Here is an 11,899-nt window from a genome sequence, read left to right as displayed (position 1 = left end):
TGATTCTTATTCCATATTGTTGAATGGTCTCTCCTTCAACCATCCGCATGTCTTACAACTTTCCCCTAAGGCTCTCTTTCTTATCTTGTCTCACATGCTCATCGTCGTCATAGATATTCTCAAGAGCATCCCATACTTCTTTGGGATTGTCTTTATCCTAAACATCAATAAACTCAATGTCAAATAGACTGCTAATTAGGGCTTCCATGACTTGCCCATTCTCTTGAATCTCTCTCTTTTGATCATCGGTGAGAGTACCGGTAGGGATAACATAAGCATTCTCAACATAGCTCCAGTATTGAACACCCATGATTTTGATGTATATCTTCATTCTGTCCTTCCATATTTTAAAATTGTCTCTGTTGAACTTTGGGCCTTCTCTCTTCTTCATTAGAGTAGGATCTTTTCCTCAAGTGGTTAAGATTACAACACAGAGGACCTGGAGGATGCTCTGATACCAATTGATGAATAAATGATGAACTATTAGTACCAAACTAGTACTGAGAGGGGGGGTGAATCAATATAGGCAAAAACACATTTCCTGAACTGGTTTGACTGCAAACACTACACTTTGACTAGCAAGCACTAACATCGGTCTAAACCAGATTACTACCGGTAAAACACAGTAAGAATGTCAATGACATAAACTGGTAACCCTTAGCTTTCCATACAATCTAATACCTCATTTCCACTTCACCCTTATGCATAAACATGTAATCTATCATCATAAATATAATGACTGCTAGTTCAACATATTTTACCAGTTTGACATAAAACACTAAACCATCACATGAAATGCATCACACATGACACACTAATTTTTCACATGGAAACCCAACTGGGAAAAACCATGGTGGGGATGAATACCCACAAGCTGTTCTTTGAACTCTTTTGAAGTCCGCTCTGTTAGGAGCCTAGTCTGGTTAGAGACTTTTACAATAGATTCTACTAGGAACTGATCCTTCTAGGGATCACCCGATTAAGGGATGGCTAAATACCCGATTAAAGGTTAGAACCCTGTTAAAGGTTACCTCGCAACAGGATTTGAAGAACTCATTGAATTGAGTCACCCTATTAAAGGATTTACACAAAATCCTATTAAAGCTACCTAATTAAGGGATTTTCCAACTATTGAAATGGTTAGAAGTCAACAGGTAATACACTGATCTGATAACAGCACTCAATGCCAAGGAAGATCCACTTAAGCTCCTTTTCTTCTGCAATCACACTCTGCAGGTATCAACACACTTCTCTAGTCTAGCAAGAATCAAGTATCACTCACTGGGATACACACATAACATTTTCCAACAACTTCAACATGAAAAACATCATCGACCTTATAGGAAACAGATAGGTCGGTAGCATAAACCCTAAACCCTAAATATTTAGGTTTTACAATCCAGTTAGTTCAATCCTGATCATTCATCACACTGCATCAAATACAACAGTCTTGAACAGATCTCAAGATTTCTCCAATATTCATTCTTTGCTGCTTCAGGAAGTTGATAACTCATCACGCGCTCTCCACCATTTACAGAGACTTCGCACATTCCTGAGGTAGATAGGATCACTCTCCATGCAAGATCCTCAAGGAAATCCTTCACGCGCACAAGAATAATGTGGAAACACTTATCTGGTCTTCATACAATGCTAACTCATCACAAGATGTCATCTAATTAAATCACACAATCTTAGAATGCATCAACCGGAAACCCTAAAGCTGAGACTACCAATCGGTAGTCATGCCAAATGAAACCCCAATACAAAAATTCCATTTACCAGTTCTCATACCAAGATGTTGGTTCACCTTGAACAAACATACCACTTCACTTTTTCACAAATACCGATTTACATCATTATATCAGTTCTCTTGCTAGTTTGCTTACTACAACATACTGGCTCATACTTCAGCATATTGACATCAATGACAACATACAATATCATCATGTCATCATGCTCTGCACATATGCCAACAATGTATTATAAGATATGGATCTAACCCTGGAATGTCTACATATGACCAAGTAAAATTGATTTACCATCTTTTCAAGGGTTCAAAATATTGTTGCACTTCATGTTCTGATAGAGAGATTGTTGGATGTAGATCAATTGTGTGAATGATAACTACCTCTGTTGATTCTATTAGGATAGTGCTTAGGTAAAGTGTCAAATCTCCCATCTTTCAACACCTCGAGGAGGTTTTCACCATCAGATGCATGCTTTCTTTTTACTTTTTCACGGTCTAGTGTTGCCAATAAATGGTTTTCAGTAGTAGACTTGATATTGTTTTCTTGATTTCCACTTTTGCGACTAGGATATTTGGCACCCACTTGAGTCAAAGATGCATTAGTAGAATCCCTAGTGAAGGTTGTTGTGGGTTAGATTGCATGAATATGTAAGGATATGGCATGGTCATTAGGAAAGGTATCAATGGCAGTATGTCCTTCATTTTCCCAGTCCATAGGTTTAGGATGGATTAGAGGTAAAGGATCTTCATGTTGAATGTTTCAAAGATATTAGGGGTCAAGATAGAGATGTCAGAGCTTTCAATATGCATTTCAATGTCTAGAATGATACTCTCATCAAAATAACCTTTTGCAAGTAGCTCCTGATCATCCTTAATTAAGTCCAAGTCAACCAAATGTGATTCTGATTCAAGTGGGCTAGTTCCTAACATTTGCCCTGCATACGCATGAACTACATCGACATCTACATCTTCTTCTTATTTTTCCATAATAGAAAATATTCTTCGTTCCCTTGATCTCTTAGCTGCATTTGTTTTTCCATGCTTGACAAAATTGATGCAAATGATTGTTCCTTGGATTGTGTGCTTGAAGATGCTACCTCTCTGTTATGTGAAACAATGACCTCTTGAGTTGGTTTTAGATTACTATAGCACTGCAATGGATTTGAGTCTGCTGAGATCATGATTTCCTGCCCATTGTATAGAAATTTCAGGCACTAATGACATGTTGATGGAATAGCCTATGTATCCATGGTCTTCCCAAGAGTATGTTGTATGGTAAGTCCAAGTCTAGAACTTGGCATGTTGTGTCTTTTTGCAAAGGTCCCACGTTGATGGGTAATATCACAATTCCTTTAGAGGAATGCTCTTCTTCATCATAGGCTTTGATTGTTATCTTTTTTGGGGGTATCAACTACATCTTCTGAATAACCTAGAGCACGGACAAGACTCAATGAACAAATGTTTAAGCCAGCTCCCCCATCTATTAGGACACATTTAACGAGTGTTCTATGAATGAGGAATTCAATTTGCAAGGAAGTGTTATGGAGATGTTGCAAGGAATCAATGCTTAGATATGAATGAGATGGACTTTGAATAGGATCCTCTAAAATAGGTTTGATGGCCATTATGGATATCCCTTATGGAACTTCATCTTTGGGTGTATTGTTTGGTGATGATGCTATGGAAGGTTCTTGCAAGCTTTTAAGAGGTGTAGGAATAGATTCCTTTTGAGAGTCAATTTGCTTATGGGGGGATGAACCATTGCTAGACATAGGTGCATGATTTTGATCTTCTTTAGAAAAATCCTTTAGGGATCTCTTTAAGAGTTGCATAAAAGAGCCACCTTTCTTTGGAGATGTATTTGAATCCCTGTGATATTTTGACATAGTTGGATTTTGATTTTGGACTTGTTTGATTGCTCTGATATGTTGGCTTGTTATGTCTTCTTCTTGTATTTTTCTTTGGTATGCCATGTTGATATGATTTTCAGCTATTTTGAATGTTTCTATTTCTGTCTCTGCACTCTATTTAAAATGGGCATACACGTGTGTTAGATATTATGCTAGGATTCGATTGTCCAAAAGTTGTTTCGATAAGTGATAATCTGTCAATGTAAAGGCAATAGAGTGATACGACATGAAAAGATGATTCAAGTGTTTTAAAAGTTTGCAAGTTTTTAGATCTTTAGTTTTGGAGTGCAATGATGATGATTTTGATAAAAACCAAGTCCAATAGGAATGATATATCCTACAATGTGGGACAAGTTTATCCTAACCAAACATTGTAGTTTCATGATAGAAGATGATAGATATTGATGAGAAACTGTGTTTTGAGTGATCAGTTTATCAAAGAGGGTGATAATGCACTTTGAGATGTTAGATCTTGAACTTGTTGAAGGCAAATACTTGAAAATCTTGAGGTGTCTATTTCTAGAATCCCATTTGACAGATGATAACTTGACCAAGCGAACCAAGAAGACAATCTAAGCATAGAATGACAGATAATAGGTGTTTATGCTCACTATAAACTGACCATGCAAATATGACAAATCTGAAAAAGACCTGCAAGAAGATAATTTTGGACAAACATAGACATAAATTCGTACAATAGATTATACAACATCAGATGACAATTTAGACAGGCTCATATGACAAACCAGAAATCTCACATGATAGAAGACATAAACTCCTACAAGCTTTCTCACAAAACCAGACGACAAAAGATGACATAAAATTCTCTACAAAGATGACTCATATGACAATTCTCACTGGACCAGATGATGAAAGATGACATAAAAATCTCTGCTAAACTGACTTGTATGACAATTCTCACTGGACTTGATGATAAACTAGATGCCTCATATGACAAACTAACAAACTCATACGACAGAGGACAGAACAGAGACAAAAACTTTGTTTGGACAGATTTTTTATCAATGAAGTTTCATGTTTTGCTTCTTTTTTCTAGTTTTTTAGATGTCTGATTTTCTTGTTTTAGGGATGAAGACATAGCAAACACATGATATGATAAGTGAACTCAAGCATAGCATGCTAAAACCTAAGGAAGTTGGCTGAGAGAGAAAAAAAATTCTTGCAAACTTAGGTACACACCCAATAGCTAATCAGAATACGGCCTCTGAGTCTCACGCAATGGATTCTCAACGTTGTATTATCTGACTCCAAACGCTAATGGGGGCACGATATGGAAAGTGTCTTGGGAGAGTTACTATCTCTCTTGCACAAATATTATCCCCCTTTTGGAGGTGAATCGGATAGCTTCTAATTTTAATCGAAACTAGTAAGGGATCCATTCGGCGTGTCGGGGTATAAACTCAATTAAGTGGTCTCCCAGCCTTGAAAACCAAGGTTTGGTATACCCAAAGGTACGGAGAAGAGATATTCCCGAGCACTATTTTTCACTTGATTTTCATCAAATCACTTTTATTTTATAGTGGCTTGGAGTACTTGGCATTAGTCGTTCCCACTTGGGTCGTTCCCCTCTCACCGCCCTTAATGGCTTTGGCCTTATAGGCTCCTCGGGAGGGTAGGCCCGCTAAAAGATATGCACTATTGAAAGCAAAGGATGAGTGTAACTTTTTGATCACCTAAGAAAGGTGAGAGAATACTTGCCTATCATCAAAACACATAAGACATGTTTGTTCATTTCCTTTAGCAAAATAAGTGTACCTAGAAAACTTAAAGAAGACACAAAGTTTGGTTGAGTCCTCCTAGGCAACTTGCAAAAAAGATACATTAGTAGTCATGATGTTTGGATGAAATGAAGCTTTGACAAGCATAATATTTGACAATTGTCCTGTAAAAATGAGTTAGGCTGCCAAAAAAACTCACAAACAGACCAAGGTTAGCATTAGTAATAATCAAATTGAAGCATGAAAACCCTAGAATGCAATCTGTTTTGAAAACACAGAAACAAAATTTCGTACGAAAATTCTCACCTAATCGTATGATTATTCTCACCTGCTCGTACAAGGACATAAATGAACTCATACGAGATAGAAAGGGAACTCGTACGAAATTCTGAATCAGACCCAACCAGAAACCTGCTAGATTGAAAATTTGATGATGTTAAGAGGCCAAAAATGAGATTTTTGGCCCCACGGTGGGCACCAAAATGTCATGCCTATGAAGTGTGATCCTTGCAGCTACAACACAAACACTCCATAGATCATTACAAGCATGGTTATTAAATTAAAAGCAAATGAAAGATGAACCATGACAAAGCAACCTATCACCTCCTAAGAGATGCGAGTGTGGATTTGCTCTTAGATCTGGATAAGAAATCCCAGTGACTTGACTACACCTAGATGGAGGATTTAAAATGATAATGATATGCAAAGATGATATTGATTATGCTAGATTGATCTAAGAGACTAATTAAGCTAATGATATGCATGATTAAGCTATGATGATGATGCAATTAAGCTAGAAAAGAGATTGATTAAGCTACATGATTCAACAATTATGCTAGAAAATGATCAAATTAAGCAGATGCAATTGCCTATAATAACAATTCTCAAATGATATGCAAGAATGGATATGCCTATAGTAACAATGCCTAAATTGATAATGAGATGGGATCCTTTGTGCTCCAAAATGGGAGATAGTTATAGGATTTCCAAGGCCAGGGGTGAGGTGGCAGGAATCAACGGTCAAGATTGAGTCTGAAGATATCAAGGGTGACATTGGAGGAGGTTGGAGAAGAGGTTGGAGGAAGGGACACTTGCCATCTCTGTGGTAACAAGTGTCAAGGAGCCTTGCTCATAAAAGGGCAAGTGTCCAAGAGAGGAGACATGTGGCCAAAGTGCCATGTGTCTCAAGGGAAGAATATCCACACCATAGGAGGTTAGGATAAGGAGGTTAGGATGTGCAAGATAGGATAGGGTTAGGAAAACCCAAGGTTAGGTGGAATGGGTTAGGTTAGGTGGATGGTTAGGTTAGGTGGGTAATTTGAATTTAAAAATTCAAATAATAGGAAAAGACTAATTAATTTTCAACAACTCATAAATTGATTTGTTTTAATTAATTAGGTGATTAGAAGAAATGAATTTAAATGGAGGAAGGATTAATTAATTTTAATTAATTAATCAAAGGGGACTATTGAAATGAACCTATTAAATAAATCCTTAGATTTATTAATAAGTAGATGAAAGGGAGAATTTAATCAAATTTGCTAATGAATTCAATTAAATTAGGAAGGGGGATTAATTAAATAATTGCTTATTTAATTAATTATCTTCAGACCATTTTTAGGTGTATATAATAAGAGGAGTGAGGGAGATTAGTGTGTGTATATTAAGGTTATTGATGATCAAATACCAGTCATTGCCTTGTATGTTGACAACATGTTGTTTATGGGTAACAACAAAGTGATAATTAGAGAACACAAGGCTTAGATTTTTGGCACATTTTATATGAAAGACTTGGGGGATGCAAAATATATTCTTGGGATGGATATTATCAAATATCAATCTCATAGAAAGCTTTGGTTAAGCTAGAGTAAGTATGTTGATACAATTTTGCAAAGGTTTAATATGCATGATTGTAAGCTAGTTAGTATTCCTTTTCTAGTTGGAACTAAGTTGATTTTATATGTGTATCTAAATTCTAATAATAATTATAAGGATATGTGTAAGGTTCCTTAAGCTAGTTTAGTTGGGACTTTGATGTATGCAATGATTTGCACTAGAATTGATATAGCCCAAGCAATGGGAGTTCTAAGCAAGTTTATGTCTAATCCTATTAAAGAGGATTGAACTTTTGTTAAGTAGGTGTTTAGATATTTGTGAGGTATGTTTTATTATTTTTTGGTTTATCATTTTAAATATGATGTACCTAAGTCATTAGATATACAGGAATTTGTTGATGTAGATTGGGTAGGTGACTTAGATAGTCAAAGGCCCACTAGTGGCTATGTATTACTTTGTTTGGAGGAGCGGTGAGTAGGATGAGTAAAAGGAAACCCATATTTGCTTTTTCCACCACTAAATCAAAGTATATGGTTGTTACTCATGTTAGGAAACTCATAGATACTGAGAGGGGGGGTGAATCAGTATCTAACCAATAATTAGAATTTCTCAACTTAAAACATGCAGAACATATTGTAATAGTGTACCAGTATGCAAGAAATAATGTGATAAACAGAAATGAAAGAAACCACATGAAAATCACACCATAACACAATGATTTAATGAGGAAACCTGATGTGGGAAAAACCTCAGTGGGATTTGTAACCCACAATATTCACTTACTGGCCAATAAGAGAATATTACTTACAATAGGGGCCTGCACATGCGGGAAGGCCAACTGCCTAGAGCTCATTGCTCAAATGGGAAGTCTCACTGACTTACAATGTGGATTATGAAAATCCAATAACTTGTACTATTTTACAATAGCATCTTCAATGCTAGATTCAGTACCGGTTCCTGTTCTGTTCTTTACATATACCCCTTAGCCTATATTTCACATAATAGGTCTGCTTAATCTTTTCTCCTTACTTTTTCACTTACATAATTTACTTACAAAATGTCTACAATGATCTCTTTTATATATAAGAGTCATTTTACAATGATATCAAGTCATCTTACAAAGTTTTTCAAATAATAAATAAAATATGATATATCAAAAATCTTGTCGGCCTCTGTGTCAGTATGCTTCCTTTCTCTGTGCCAGTGTCGGTGTTCTGAGTGTCGGTGTAGAGTGTGTTCTGCTGATGCCAGTGTAATGCCTTGCTAGTGCCATAGGATTGTAAGGTTGCCATCAATGACAAAACCTTCAATCACATACAATGTCTCATTGGAGTGTGCATATGCCAACAATCTCCACCTTTGGCATTGATGGCAACACTCACGAGAAATTTCAAAAGTGTATCCAAAAATGTGAAGTCCAAAAATGTTACCAAAAATGTGTGCTCCCCCTGAGCATATGATTCCTGTGATATTTGAATTTTCTCATACCACTACTCCCCCTTTGGCATCAATGACAAAGGTTGTCAAGATGTCAGTAGAGTTTGTAGTTTCAACCTTGTAACTGGGTAGTTACAATTTGAAATAGATCCGCCAAAATCAAGTTTATACTCTCCATAAACTTTTTACTATCTCTTATTGTTGTCTCTATCCTTTTAGCTGTACCGGTGAGATGATGTAAATGCTCTGCTGGTGTTTTTTGTCCCTGTATTAGTGCCTCAGATATTTCCTTCCGTAATGATGCTAGATAGTCCAATCTTGGACTCAGTTTTAATCTCAGATGCTTTGCCTTAATCACTACTCTCTCCTTTTCACTTTCTAATTTAAGTAATTCTTCCTCAAAATTTGTTATCTTTTGCTCAAAAACTTATAATGTATCAGGTGACTTAACAAAATTTCCAGCAAGTTTATTGATTTCATTATGTATCTTGCTTATTTTCTTATCTATATCTACAGTCAAAAAGTTTGTCTTACAGGTGTCTTTGTACAGAGTTTTGTACTCTTTCAATAAGTTACACAGTTCTAGTAGAAGTGTGTCAAAATCTCTGGTACACTTCTTTATCTGCTCATCAAAGATTCTTTGTTTTTCAATTTCCAATTTATCCTTCAATGCCTCTTCCTTTATTTTCTCAATGTTTTCTATGATATATTTACATAAGGTATCAAGTTGTCCTAAAGAATCTTTATTGTCTATATTACAGTTAGGAGCAATTACCTTCAAAATTGGTATGGTGTCATCTATTGCCTTATAAGCTTGTGAGCTACAATCTGTTATCTTTTTAATTGAATCTAATAGTACTTCAGTCACATTAGTTAATTTGTAGCCTGATGATGAGGAACCTACATTCAGAGTACTGCCGGTGGAAGTAACCAAGATCGTATTGACCTCTGGTAGGTCTGTTTGTGTCTGCATTTCCTTAAGCAATGGTTTTTCTACTTCTCCAGTTGTCGGTTGCACTGTTTCCTCATGAACCTACTCCTGTTGTTGTTCCTGTTCTAGATCTTTTTTCTTTGTTTGTTTCTCTGATTGTTGCATTGACTCAGTCTAAGTCTGAGTTTCTACCTGTTTCTCTTTGTCATCTGTCGGTTTCTCTTGTGTGTTTTCAGTTTGTTAATCTACCAGAGGCTTACTAGCCATGTCAGTCTTATCAGTTGTATCTTCGTCTACCACAATGTTGATCTTTTGAGTATCAACATCTACTATGTATAAGACATCAGGATTAGGATTGACATCCTCTACATCCATACTTTCAACTGTCGATTGATCTTTTGTAGCTGTGGTTGTCACCGGTGGAGTAATCAAAGGAGGTGGGGGTAAGTTGTCTTTTGATGAATAATAAGAGGGGGGGTGAATTAGTATACCAAAAAACACTGCACTTAAACATTCTAAAGATAAACTGGTAAAACAGTTTAACAGACAGACTGGTTATCACACATAAAAACCAAAATGCAAATAAAGCATTCACCCACAAAAGAAATACAACCATAACACAAGATATTTGATGTGGAAACCCAAATGGGAAAAACCACGGTGAGATGGAACTCACAAGTCACTATCTGTAGAATATAAACCAAACCAGTTAAGGTCAAACCAGTTAAGGTCTTACAATGTTCTTCACCAGAATAGATCCTGTTAGGAATCTCAATCTCTGTTAGGAGATAAGTCTGATTAAAGACTACCTTGCTAGAGGATTTTAGATCCAGAGATGTGAACCACCTTGTTAGAGGATTTACAAAAGGCTTTTGGGCCTACCCGGTTAAGGGCTACAGACTTGTCAAAGATGTGAGTAATCAACAAGTTTTTGATCTATCTAATAGCACAGACTACTCGGTTAGATCCTTGATAGCTCGTTCTTAATGCAATCCTGCATTACTTCAGTCTTCTACACATTCATATTCTTTCCAACTCCTCAACCACCTTAAACCTTAGCAACAACATAAACCCTTTTGACAACAACCTAAAACCCTAGACATGATGTCCTTTTAAAGGAATCTGATTTCATGTCGATCCAATAGGATTACATTACAATTTCCTAGGTTTAATGAATCTAAACATACTCAGTAACATGACACAAAAAGCACCGCCAATGTGTTGGCACCGTCAAACAATCAGTGGATTGGTAACTCATCACAAAATGTCAGTTGGTAACTCATCATAGAGTATTACCGGTTCATACAAAATACCAGTTGCCGGTTTATCAAAAATGAAGACTGGTAGAAATGTGTTATGCCGCTTTTCTCCCTCGTACCGCTTGAGATCTACGAACCGCTTGGGGTCAACATGCCGCTTTAGACTAGGAAACACATTCTGCAAAACATTAATAGTCTAAAAGACTATAGTACAACATACCTACAACATACCGGTTGGAACAAATACCGGTTGTGCTCTAACTTATACATATAAAGAGGATCTTAATGCAAGTGTGTGTCCATCAATGACAATCACAACATGAACATCAAAAATGCCAACAATCTCCCCCTTTAGCATTGATGGCAACACTTAGGAAAATAAAATTTTGACTTCTAAGTGTTTTACAACAAAAATATGCCATTAGCAAAATTTCTCCCCCTAAGCATATAAACTATCCCTTAATCAATGTAATGCCCCGCCAGGAAACCCCTAAGGGTTTAAGTTAAAAACACTCAAATAGAGTGTAAATATTATTTTTTAAATAATGAAGAGCGTTTATGAAAAGTTACAATATTAAGATAGATTGAAGTTATCTCAAGTTATCTCTAACTAGATAACACAACGGAACGCTAAAAGAAGGCTAAAAGATCCTATGAGGTTTCCCAACGCGATTACATAACCTTACACCTAACTCAACTTGCGTCATTAGATCCATTAAACTGGATATTTTAATTACGAGATAATGCATAGATCTTGATTATATATGTGTTCAGTGGTTGGACATCTTATAATTTTAGGAAGCGTTCATTTACTTTGGGAGGTTAGGAGGCCATTGAGAGGTCATTTATTCATAGCACTTTAATTCAAAATTACATTAAGAGGCCTCCAAAAAGGTTCATGCGCTTAATATAATGAAGTTCATTCATTGGGTTTAGGGTATCCATTCACAATCGATTTCATCCTTTAATATTAAAAGTATGGTTAATCAGACGAGGTTCATTCATTAAGGGTTAACTTACAATTAATAGAGTGAGGTCCC

The sequence above is a fragment of the Cryptomeria japonica genome, chromosome 5 (genome assembly GCF_030272615.1).
Source record: "Cryptomeria japonica chromosome 5, Sugi_1.0, whole genome shotgun sequence".
Lineage (NCBI taxonomy): Eukaryota > Viridiplantae > Streptophyta > Pinopsida > Cupressales > Cupressaceae > Cryptomeria > Cryptomeria japonica.
The sequence above is the reverse complement of the archived record's forward strand: the minus strand, read 5'-3'. Positions refer to the sequence as shown.